This window comes from Cydia amplana, chromosome 20 (genome assembly GCF_948474715.1).
Source record: "Cydia amplana chromosome 20, ilCydAmpl1.1, whole genome shotgun sequence".
Classification (NCBI taxonomy): domain Eukaryota; kingdom Metazoa; phylum Arthropoda; class Insecta; order Lepidoptera; family Tortricidae; genus Cydia; species Cydia amplana.
This window is the reverse complement of record NC_086088.1, coordinates 3,751,403-3,764,276: the sequence shown is the minus strand read 5'-3', so window position 1 is coordinate 3,764,276 and position 12,874 is coordinate 3,751,403. Positions and strand designations below refer to the sequence as shown.

The window sequence follows — 12,874 nt, the reverse complement described above, 5'->3', positions numbered from 1 at the left end:
GTAGAAGAGTAGGTATGATATTAAATAAAATGCTAAATGAAAGTCTGAGGGGCCCCTAGAGCTCTGAGCTACTTCGAGTATCGTAAAACGAAATTTCGTTATATCGCATACTTCGGTATACGAGCGATTAGAGTCAGGTAACAAAATGTCAATGCTCGATGTTCTAGCTCAGGATAAAGACGATATTCTGAACACGAACGTATAGACACCAAGGTAAAGAATTAGGTAATTACCTAGAAGGAGATCTGGTAGAATAGTTGATAAAATGAAAAATGTAAGTCCGAAACAATGATATTATATAACCATAGATAGGTTATACTCATACTTGAGGAGCACAAAAAATACTTCCATATTTATTTCTGTGCCTACGAAGAAATCTGTTATTTTTGATTAGTTTCTCATTCCATCCATCTTTGTCACACTCGTTGTTAAACATAAGGTCGTCTCTTTCTCTTTCGGTGTGCGGGAGCTCGTTAGCACGTGCAGATTTCTCGCTTGTCCAGCCGCGACTAAAGGAAACTTGTCCAATTTGTCACAAGGTAAGCGCTTCAATTTTGGAACGCCTATAACCTATCTTGAGTTATAAATCATTGGTCCGAAAGGCCCTAGAGCTCTGAAGGCCTACTTCGAATATCGCAAAACGAAATTTCGTTATTGCTTATTTCGGTATTTGTTTGCATTTCGTTATTAGTTGTCGACTAAACAGTTTAACCCTTAAATGCATAGTGTTGCCAAATGTCCACAAAGCATTAGACAGCTCACAAATTAATAGTTACGAGGGGTGTTCAAAATATTCTCGGTATGAGAATGAAAACAAACAAGTACGAAAAGTTTGATATTTTTATTTTTCAATATACTCCCCCCCTATGTTCATACACTTAAAAGATCGATCAATTATTTTTTTTAATCCCTCGTAAAAATATTTTTTATCTTTCGTGTAAAAATGCTCCTCCACTGCCGCCTTCAATGCTTCATCGTCAGAAAATTTATTTCCACGCAGATCCTTTTTAAGATTGGGGAGCAAAAAGAAGTCGCTGGGGGCTAAGTCCGGACTATACGGTGGGTGAGTAACAGTTTTAAACCCACATTCAACAATAGCTGCCTTGGCAATATGAGCAGTATGGACGGGGGCGTTGTCATGCAGAAGCAGAATACCTTTGGTTAACTTTCCTCGCCTCTTTTCTTTAATTACATCCTTTAATTGACGTAGAATGTTAGCGTAGTACTGTCCTGTGATATTTACACCTTTTTCTTTATAATCGATTAGTAATACTCCTTCACAATCCCAAAATATCGTGGCCATGACCTTGCCAGCTGAAGGGATGACCTTGAACTTCTTGGGATGAGCTGAACCCTTAATGTGCCACTGCATGGACTCTTGTTTACTCTCTGGGTCATAATGATGAACCCAGGTTTCATCTCCAGTAACTATTCTTTGCAGCACCTCATCAGGATTTTCACCGCACAGGTCAATAAAATCGGAACAACAAGCTACACGCATGTCTTTTTGAAGCCGAGTCAGCATTCGCGGAACCCATCTTGCACTTACTTTTGACATATTAAGATGATCATGTATAATATCATGTACGGTACCAATAGAGAGATTGGTTACTTGTGCTATAGATTTTACCTTCACTCGACCATCTTCCAATATAAGTTTTTCCACTTTATCAATATTTTCTTGTGAAGTAGCTACTACAGGCCGGCCAGGTCTAGGGTCATCTTCAATACTCTCCCTTCCGCGTTTAATCTCGCTTGACCACTTTTGAATGGTAGATAAAGAAGGAGCAGACTCACGGTAAACACAATCCATTTCCTCTTTTATGGTTTTTTGATTTTTACCCTGTTTTGTCAAGAATTTTATCACGCATCGATGTTCTAATTTAGTTAACATTGTCAATTCGCACATGATGTTCATGTTTGTTCAGCAATTGCAGAAAAACAAAAGACTATCTCGGTTCGAATTATACTTTTTTTTAATGTCAATGAATAAACCTTAGCGGCCAGTAACGAAAGAAATTTTAAAAGAGGTCGTAAGATATCAATACCGAGAATATTTTGAACGCCCCTCGTAAACAAATTCTATTTGTTCCTGTATATTATTTCAATAGTAAAACTAATAAATTTTCCGAATTATTACATAAATTTACGCAGTATTTTAATTTATATAAATTACATTTGTTCATAGACGAAATGTCGGAAAACTTGGAAAAACCTGGAAGTTGATAATTTTTAGTATGTGATTTCGGGCAGATTTTTCGTGGTTTGTAATTATTTTATATTTACAAACTTTATCATAGGAACATCATAAATAGTGTACCTTTCTGATGGCAGTTAAGATTTTTCCTATACCCTTTACTAATAGCTATATATTTCCATAAATATGATTTAGCCTATGCAACTTTTAACACTGATTTCGCAGTGAAAATCGATGATATATTTTTTTTACTATTTTTCCTAGAAACGGCAAACAATTATGTGATACATATATTAATTGCGGGCAAAAAGAAAAAAAAACATGCATTTAAGGGTTAAAATATGTCTCACGAAATCTTAATTTCGATAAAGACGATATTCAAAACATTAAGGCCGAATAAGATGTTGCGAAATTAATTTTGTATTAAATAGAAAGGCCATATTTCGGACCTCGAAATGTTATATTTCTTGTATATTTCTACATCTATCAGACCATTTATAGATTAGTTATATTATTTTTGTAGGTTTTTATGCTTTGCATGGGTTAAAATAGCTGAATGGGATATAAAGATAGAAAACGATGCTATTGCTAAAATATTATTGTGAACGACACAGCTTAAAAAAAATCGATAACTAAACTATCGCATATAAATTGAATGTAAAATGAAAAGTCATCAAATTTTATGACGTGTGAAAATACATATATTTATGTTGGAAGTATAAGTACCAATGATATGATACCAACCATAAACTAACAAGCTTAAAAATCAAACTACCCTCTAAATAACATAGGTACTTACCAATATTAAAAAAATCAAGGTAAAGTCTATTTTTTTATTCGGTAGAATAAAATGACATTTCATAGTATGAACATCATGTGTCATTTCATACTATGAAATGTAATTTTAGTCTACCGAATAAAAAAATAGACTTTAGCGAATTGTAATTATATTATATTATGTAGTTTGGCAAAGGCCGTTTGTCACTGGAGCATATATAGAAAGAATCAGTCTTTTTCTTAGGCTAGTATAAATTATCACCCCAAAAAAGGGATGAATACGTGGGTGCTTAGTGTTTTTTCTACTACCACTGACAAATTGGTTTGCCAGACTATACTTAATTAAACTGGAAGAAGAAAAACTTGAATTCTTACATAAAAAAAACTTTCAAAACAAAATAACTCACCTTCAAATTCGCTTTTGTTTTCGAAATTATCGATCTAATCTTGAAATAGCTCGTGCAGCTAACACAACACCGATGCTAAAACTGTTGATAATTATTAGGAACGTCCTATCTCATATTAATTATCACAATTTACGATAAAAACGACATTAAATATGCATGACTCAACGAACACCGGTAGGAATTGCAACACGTACTCACTGCTGAGTCGTTAAAAACAGTGTTGCTATATTAAAATAGCACACAAAACACTGGCCGGTTATAAACTGAAATAGTAAAGCGATAAATTCGAAATTTGAAATTTTCGATTGCGTACCAACGTCGGCACCGGCCGGTCTTCCTTTTTCGTCTAAGGCCGATATCGTTGTCTCAGTCTCACTTGTGACACGCTCGTTTTCTAACCAATGATATTCTATACGCTTACAAACTCATATATAAGCAAAACCAGTATACGCACGGTTTCATATTACTTATAGTTATTATAGATCTTGAGATCAAAGTCAAGTGCGCGTGAGCATGCGCGCGGGCTTAATATTAATACACAGTTGAAAATCCTCTTACAAGAAAATAAAAAGTACCGTTGGATCTCCCGTCTCTGTCTTACGCCACTGCATGACTCAGTACAGTTATGTGCGATAGAGAAAGCAGTATCATTATCGCTTAGGTGTAAATTCTGACAGTCAATGACCGAAGGCTTCGAAGGATCAAAAGTAAGAAAACTAAATGTTCTGTTATGATTTACAAGGTCCTTTGACCTTATAGTGGAAGAATTTGTAACACCTGACTGTGGTTGAGATATGTGTTATTTTTCATTAATTAATTCCGCAAATGTTTTCGGAGTGTGTAAATTTATTCCGCGTGACGGAGAGTTGAGCGTATTTTTTATGAAAATCTTTTTATTTCTTTAGCATTCTTCATAACTTTAACGTCTAGCTAGGTAGTAGTAATTGTGTAGTTAACAATTCAAAAGAGTTTCTCTATTTTTTCCATAACTATGTACCTGCTTATTGAAACTTACCTACCTACTTTAAATTTGAACAAATTGGTACGCGATACACCGCCGTCGTAAACGCTGCTCGCACTGTTAGTGCTTGAGAAAGACCTAGGCTCTCCGAAACATGTCGCGCGAGTGACTTAAAACAAGTGAGTCTAAACCGTAAAATTATTCAATGTTAGTATGTCTCACAACAGTTTGAATTCGATTAAATTCGGAAATTAGATATGACGAAATAAAAAAAAAGCGGCCAAGTGCGAGTCGGACTCGCCTTCATGGGTTCCGTATTTAGGCGATTTATGACGTATTAAAAAAAAACTACTTACTAGATCTCGTTCAAACCAATTTTCGGTGGAAGTTTACATGGTAATGTACATCATATATTTTTTTAGTTTTATCATTCTGTTATTTTAGAAGTTACGGGGGGGGGGGGGGACGACACATTTTACCACTTTGGAAGTGTCTCTCGCGCAAACTATTCAGTTTAGAAAAAAATTATATTAGAAACCTCAATATCATGCATTTTTGAAGACCTATCCATAGATACCCCACACGTATGGGTTTGATGAAAAAAAAATTTTTGAGTTTCAGTTCTAAGTATGGGGAACCCCAAAAATTTATTGTTTTTTTTTTCTATTTTTGTGTGAAAATCTTAATGCGGTTCACAGAATACATCTACTTACCAAGTTTCAACAGTATAGTTCTTATAGTTTCGGAGAAAAGTGACTGTGACATACGGACGGACAGACAGACAGACAGACAGACAGACAGACAGACATGACGAATCTATAAGGGTTCCGTTTTTTGCCATTTGGCTACGGAACCCTAAAAATAGTAAAATTAAATTAAATTTAGCATGTCTTTACTAAAAGGGGAGTTCCAAATTATCAGTGTTCCATGTAGGTTTATAAAAAACTCAATAGGTTTTCTGTAATGTTTTAACTTAATTAACCTTTTTATCTTCGCTTAATTTAAATTGTAATAAAAACATGTCTGCTGTTTTTTTCAAAAAAGCGTTTTAAATTAAATTTAAGCTTCTATGCCGCGGAGTTTCGTAAACGCTAACTTTTAGATAGGTACTATTCTTTTATTTTTTTTATGATAAATTAAATAAATATTTTTTTATGTTTATATTTGTGTGCTTACAGTATTACCTACACGTTTGTTAAATATCAATCAAAATAGATAACAAATAACTCCATATTTTATTATAATTTAATATGTATGTTTTCGGTTGGAAAAAAATATGAAATAACTCATTATTTTATTATCTTATTATTCATATTTTTCAGGAGCTCATGATGATGATGATGATGATGAATGATTTATTAAGGTGATAAGTAAATAAATTGTCTCCTTCTATGTTCGGTTTTTATTTATTTTCTGCCTTAGCAGAAAGATTATAAAATTGATTTTATTCCCAGACTTTTATTTCATAGATAGGGGAAAGTAGGTTAGAGTGGTACCTACTTATAAACCGTGCCTTTTTACACGACTGCCCCAAAAAAAGAGTGTATTGTTTTCAGGGTTCATGTTTGTATGTGGGTATGTAAGTTTCTTTGTTACACCGTAACAGCTAAGTGCCTGAACCGATTTAGGTGTTTGAGATATCATTGGAATCCTTACGTCATCCCGAGTAACATAGGCTATGTGACGTCATCACAAAACCAATATGGCGGATTATGCACTGCAAATTGTGGAACCGAAACAAAAATAAAACTTATAAACCTATCGAGTTGGGTATTAAAATAAAGGATTTTGAAAGACGATTCTAAAACTGTACACAAAATATGGTTTAAACTATTCATTTGGTAGGACAAGATTTTACAAAATATAAGTATAACGCAAAGATAAATGAATTGTCTAAATCTATTGAATGGGATATTAAAAGAAAGGATTTTTTAAGGCGATCATACGAATATATATAAGTTATATGTTTAATTGTATCGTTGGAGAGAAAATACGAAATGTTCTACATCGCGCTAATGACATTTCTCTTTGCAGCTATATACGACAACGTCATACGTGGCGCTTACGTTATTTTCAATTGCGAAAGTGTCAAATACGAAAGGAACGGTTTGAACGATTGACTAGGTAAGCCTTTCTCAAAATATTTGTATCCTTTTTTGTTACCAGGTTTCCTTACACATTTGGTAACAAAAAAGGAATGTTTCATACAAACTTTCTTGGACATTTTGGGAAATATGGTGGAAATTGTTCAGCTTCATGTACTTTACCAGCATACCAATTTTTATAGAAATCTAAGATGTGATCGAAATGTACAAATTATTTGAGAAATGCTCAGGTACTCTGAATAAACATATTGTGCTGTTTATTATAAGATTTAACTTGAGACTTTGAATAGAAGACACTATTATCATGACTGTAGAAGGCAGGTCTTTGATGATGATTTTAATTTTGCACGACAAATTTTGCAAATCCCGGGGCACACGTGCTACTGCTGTGAAACAATATTTTACGAGAAGCAAAGACTGGGAGCTTAAGACAGAGGGGCTCTTCCTGCAACTTCCACGAGTATTTTAATAACGAAAGCCGAAGGCCGAACTCCGCATAGGGTCAACGCTCCGAAGCGTAAGTCAGGTGCGTGCTTCCTGTAAATTCCCCAAGTATCTTAATTGCGAAGGCCGAAGGCCGAGCTCCGCGTAGGGCCGAAGGCCCGAAGCCTAAGAAAGGTGCACGCTTTTTGCAGTTTCCCCAAGTTTCTTAATTGTAAATACCGAAGGCCGAGCTTCGCGTAGGGCCGAAGGCTCGGAGCGTAAGAGAGGTGCATGCTTTCTGCAGCTTCCCCAAGTATCTTAATTGCGAAGGCCGAAGGTTCGCGTAGGGCCGAAGGCCCGGAGCGTAAGAAAGGTGCACGTTTTTTGCAGCTTCCCCAAGAATCTTAATTGCGAAGGCCGAATGCCGAGCTTCGCATAGGGCCGAAGGCCCGGAGCGTAAGAAAGGTGCACGCTTTCTGCAGCTCGAAGTATCTTAATTGCGAAGGCCGAATGCCGAGCTTCGCATAGGGCCGAAGGCCCGGAGCGTAAGAAAGGTGCACGCTTTCTGCAGCTTTTCCAAGTTTCTTAATTGCGAAGGCCGAAGGCCGACTTTCGCGTAGGGCGGAAGGCCCAGAGCGTAAGAAAGGTGCACGCTTTCTGTAGCTTCCCCAAGAATCTTAATTGCGAAGGCCGAAGGCCGAGCTTCGCGTAGGGCCGAAGGCCCGGAGCGTAAGAAAGGTGCACGCTTTCTGCAGCTCGAAGTATCTTAATTGCGAAGGACGAAGGCCGAGCTCCGCGTAGGGCCGAAGGCCCGGAGCGTAAGAAACGTGCACGCTTTCTGCAGCTTTTCCAAGTTTCTTAATTGCCGAAGGCCGACCTTCGCGTAGGGCAGAAGGCCCAGAGCGTAAGAAAGGTGCACGTTTTCTGTAGCTTCCTCAAGATTCTTAATTACAAAGGCCGAAGGCCGAGCTTCGCGTAGTGCCGAAGGCCCGGAACGTAAGAAAGGTGCATGCTTTCTGCAGTTTCCCTAAGTATCTTAATTGCGAAGGCCGAAAGCCAATAATTATGTAGTTGCAGAGATATTAAGCCATAGCACTTTTCAATACGTCTGGTTTTTGGGTCTGACCTATTTAGGTTTTTAAGTACGTTTTATGCTAACATATCAAAATATCAATATGATGAAAGCTGATTTAAACTTTCACGATTTTTACACATTATTAAATTATACAACGGGACTTAATCGCGTATCTAAGTTTTAAGATTTACCTCCGACGTTTCGAGGACGGCGTTGTCCCCGTGGTCTCGGAGAAGACTGGCTTAAGTTGACATCAGCATCGTCTAACCGCGCGAGTTTTTCGAACTTGCTCTTGCACTTGGTCTTGTTTCAAGCGGATAAACAAGACCAAGTGCGGGTAGTTCGAAAAACTCGCGCGGTTAGACGATGCTGATGTCAACTTAAGCCAGTCTTCTCCGAGACCACGGGGACAACGCCGTCCTCGAAACGTCGGAGTTAAATCTTAAAACTTAGATACGCGATTAAGTCCCGTTGTATAATTTAATAATGATGAAAGCTCCTTGAAGCAACTTAAGTGCTTTAAATCATATAAAAAATGTGGTTGGTTTGTATGATGGTCACTAAAATGTATAAAATAAAATTAATTAATTAAAAATTAAAAAACACGACTGCAGTTTAAAAGCGAACTGAAAAGCTAAAAATAATTTTTAGTTATGTTAGGTACTCAACTTAATGAATGTAAAATATAATATATAGGTAAGTGTTCTGTCAGGGTCGTAAACAGCAAACGGAAAAGTTTAGGCTCATTTAGGATCGTGACTGTACCTGTATATTTTATTTCGATGCAGTCGGGGACCTGTGAATGGGAAAAAATTCAACATATCAAGGTCCCCGACTGCAATCGAAATAAAATATACAGGTACAGTCACGATCCTAAATGAGCCTAAACTTTTCCGTTTGCTGTTTACGACCCTGACAGAACACTTACCTATATATTATATTTTACATTCATTAAGTTGAGTACCTAACATAACTAAAAATTATTTTTAGCTTTTCAGTTCGCTTTTAAACTGCAGTCGTGTTTTTTAATTTTTAATTAATTAATTTTATATAATGTCATTAGTCAAATATTCATGTCAGTTGCGACATTCATTAAATGCCTTCAAATAAACTTAACGCCTGAAATAGAATAATAGCAGGGAATGTTTTAAGAGCATAATTGCCTCTCTAATGTTTTAATGTAGGTTAATATCTCATTTCCAGGTACGTATTATAAATAATTAGCGACCCGCCCCGGCTTCGCACGGGTTACACAAAACCCTAAAAAATTATACACCTAAACCTTCCTCAAGAATCAATCTATTGATAGGTGAAAACCTCATGAAAATCCGTTCAGTCATTTTTGAGTTTATTGCGAACATAGGTACGTATACGGCGGACGCGGCGGGGCAATTTGTTTTAAAAGGTGTAGTGATTTTATTATGCTTTTAATAAAATGTTGTGTGTCTAACGGAAGTTGTTTACAACTTTACAACGCATATCTCTTTGATATTTACTCTGTATTTGGATCTTCGAAGTTTCTTATGTATGCTGATGACAAAAAAATCTTCGCGGATGTTAGTAGTTTGAGTGACTGTCAACAGCTGCAGGGGGATCTGGACCGTTTATCTCAGTATTACATTAACAATCGTATAACTGTTAACATTACAAAATGCGCCCAGATCTCCTTCACCCGTAGTCCGTGTCCAATTAAATTTCAGTATAGCATCGGAGGTGAAGCTATTGAGCGTGTATACTCAGTGAGGGACCTTGGGGTGACCCTTGATTCTAAATTAACATATGTTCAACATATCGACGATATTGTGAACCGTGCTTATAAAAATCTGGGTTTCGTGTTACGCGTCTGTGGTGACTTTGAAGATGTCGGATGCATCAAAGTAGTATACTATGCCTATGTCCGTAGCGTCCTTGAATACGCTAGCTGCGTTTGGTCTCACCAGTATATTATCCATAAAGAAAAAATAGAAAAAATTCAGCGCTCCTTCTTGCGCCACCTGGGCTTCCGTATCAGACAATGGGATCATTATCCGTATCAGATTACGAGTCCAGATGTATTCGTCACCGCTTACTAAGTCTCCAGGACAGAAGAGTTTTATTAGACATTTCTGTATTGTACGATATACTCTCGGGGCGCATTGACAGTTCTCCTTTGCTATCGGAGATCAAATTATCAGTGCCGTCAATCAGAACGCGGAATGCAGAGCGTTGCCTGTTTAGTCTACCCAGAACTCATACCAATTATGCTCAAAATTCGTCCATCAATCGTATCCTTAAACTATATAATAAACAATTTAGTAGCATCGACTTGTTCGACTGCACAAAATCAACCTTAAAAAATCGTGTTCGATCACTGTTACTGAAATCAAAAAGAGCGACAACTTGAATAAATATAACTAGGTAAGTAAATCATACACCTCATTCGTCTCACATCATACACACTATCACAGACACATACACACATACACAAACACAATCACACAAAGTAAACACACACACACACACACGTTACGCAAGCCCACACCTACTTTGTATATTTTTTTTTTCTCTCCCTTCATTTTTCCTAAAGATGTTTATATTATTGCCACTTGTTATTGCATGTTAGCTGTATTATTGTGGACATCTGTTACTGGCTTTGTTTTCTGTTCATTGTGCTATGTATCATGTACTTTTTGTATTGCTGTTGATGCCCCAAATAAATAAAATAAAATAAAATAAAAATAAAAAAATAAAATACTAACATACTAAAATAAATTCAATGATAGAACAACAAAAAAAACTATAAAATACAGTGGTCTGTGGGAAGGTCAGTCTAGCAAGGAACCGGACACCTGCCGATACTGTCCAAACTAGAACCAATGTGTTCCGAACATTTACTAGAAGTTTTGGACACGGCATAATATGGCACTTACTATTTGTACCTAAGTGACTTAAAAAATCTGGGTTTAGGAAATATTTTAACAGAGATAAACTAGGTACGTTACACCTTACAAGAGCGTTTCTTTTTTTTTGTCATTTTTATATATTGTGAAATTTTTTGCCACTTTAGCGTTATTTCTTGTCAGGATCGCGAGCCCTTTTCATCCTTATAGGAGAAAAAAAGTGTCCTAAAATTTCCATACATTTTTCAAACTTTCCTTTTTGTTACCACCATACAAAGTACCTATATGGGGAACTGGTAACACAATAGGAAAAAAACTCAGGGACACTTTTTTACCCTAGTAGGATCGAAAGAGCTCGTGATTCTGAGTAGAAATAACACAAAAGTGGCAAAAAAGGTCACAATAAATAAAAATGACAAAAAATAAAAGAAACGCTCATGTGAGATACGTAGTATAAAAACAAAGATCACACTTACATTTTCACGAAATAGGCCACTTTTGCTAAGCTAATACGTATATCGAAATAATAAGTTAGAACTGCTGTTTAATTACACAACTACCCTCCATGTATATTTCTTGACCATAACTGTCAGAACATTAGTAACGTAAATAAAGTATCCTATAATAATAAGCCATGATATTAAATTCATATTAATTTGCTATTAATTATTCTATAATAAATTAAATTAAAATGTAGCAAATACATTTGTTAAATTGAATTATTATGATAACCGGATGTGCAGGAAACATCTTACTTGTTATTCCTACCAAGAAGTGGTGGAAGGGGTGAAGTCTGATCGAATATAAGCGGGTGTCTGACAGTTGTGGCTCACTTCTCAGTTGGAGAGCTAACGACGACAAACGAAGCTAAGTGTCCATTTTATTTTATTGTGTTTTTATGACTTGTATGTTTTCTTTGTGTTATAGTCTGATGGTATGTACGTTACAACCTTTAATGTGAATATAAACCTTTGATGACCTTTTAATTAACAATTGCTATGTAACGTATATTCCAACTGATTACGGGGTAATACATCATGTAGCTTATTGCTAGATCTTTATTACTGTTTTGAATTATATCAGTGTGTACGTTAAGGTAGCCAGTGCTAACTATAAGCTACCAATATCTATTACGCAGCGTACCTACTTGACTAATTTAGCAATACAATATTAAGATTTTTGTGAATTGTGTGGTAAATAAAGCCGATTAATTGTTCAGTAAATCTACTACAATATACTTTTACTTACAATCTTCTTATATAAATATATTACTTAAATAATGTTTACCATTTTTAGGGTTCCGTAGCCAAATGGCAAAAAACGGAACCCTTATAGATTCGTCATGTCTGTCTGTCTGTCTGTCCGTCTGTCCGTCTGTCTGTCCGTCCGTATGTCACAGCCACTTTTCTCCGAAACTATAAGAACTATACTGTTGAAACTTGGTAAGTAGATGTATTCTGTGAACCGCATTAAGATTTTCACACAAAAATAGAAAAAAAAACAATACATTTTTGGGGTTCCCCATACTTCGAACTGAAACTCAAAATTTTTTTTTTCATCAAACCCATACGTGTGGGGTATCTATGGATAGGTCTTCAAAAATGATATTGAGGTTTCTAATATCATTTTTTTCTAAACTGAATAGTTTGCGCGAGAGACACTTCCAAAGTGGTAAAATGTGTGTCCCCCCCCCTGTAACTTCTAAAATAAGAGAATGATAAAACTAAAAAAAATATATGATGTACATTACCATGTAAACTTCCACCGAAAATTGGTTTGAACGAGATCTAGTAAGTAGTTTTTTTTTATACGTCATAAATCGCCTAAATACGGAACCCTTCTTGGGCGAGTCCGACTCGCACTTGGCCGCTTTTTTATATTCTAAACCTTGTAGTTGTCCCTATAATAAATACATTACTTTGACCAATAACTAACTGGACTTAGGAAAATAATTATTAATGATTATACTGGTGGTAAATCTGACACTCACATAATCTAAAATAGGTATTTATATCCTTTTGGTGGTTCAACACTGGCTGTTATAAAATGT

At 35.9% G+C, this 12,874-nt stretch overlaps 1 protein-coding gene across 1 annotated transcript in view; it reads right to left on the bottom strand.

The window, feature by feature from the left end:
- Positions 1 to 3,897, bottom strand: part of LOC134657471 (uncharacterized) — a 35,970-nt gene extending 32,073 nt beyond the window's left edge. The window contains exon 1 of the mRNA XM_063513038.1: positions 3,382 to 3,897. The gene's annotated coding sequence lies outside the window, so the exon portion shown is untranslated. The remainder of the gene's footprint in view (positions 1 to 3,381) is intronic.
- Between the last annotated feature and the right edge of the window lie 8,977 nt (positions 3,898 to 12,874).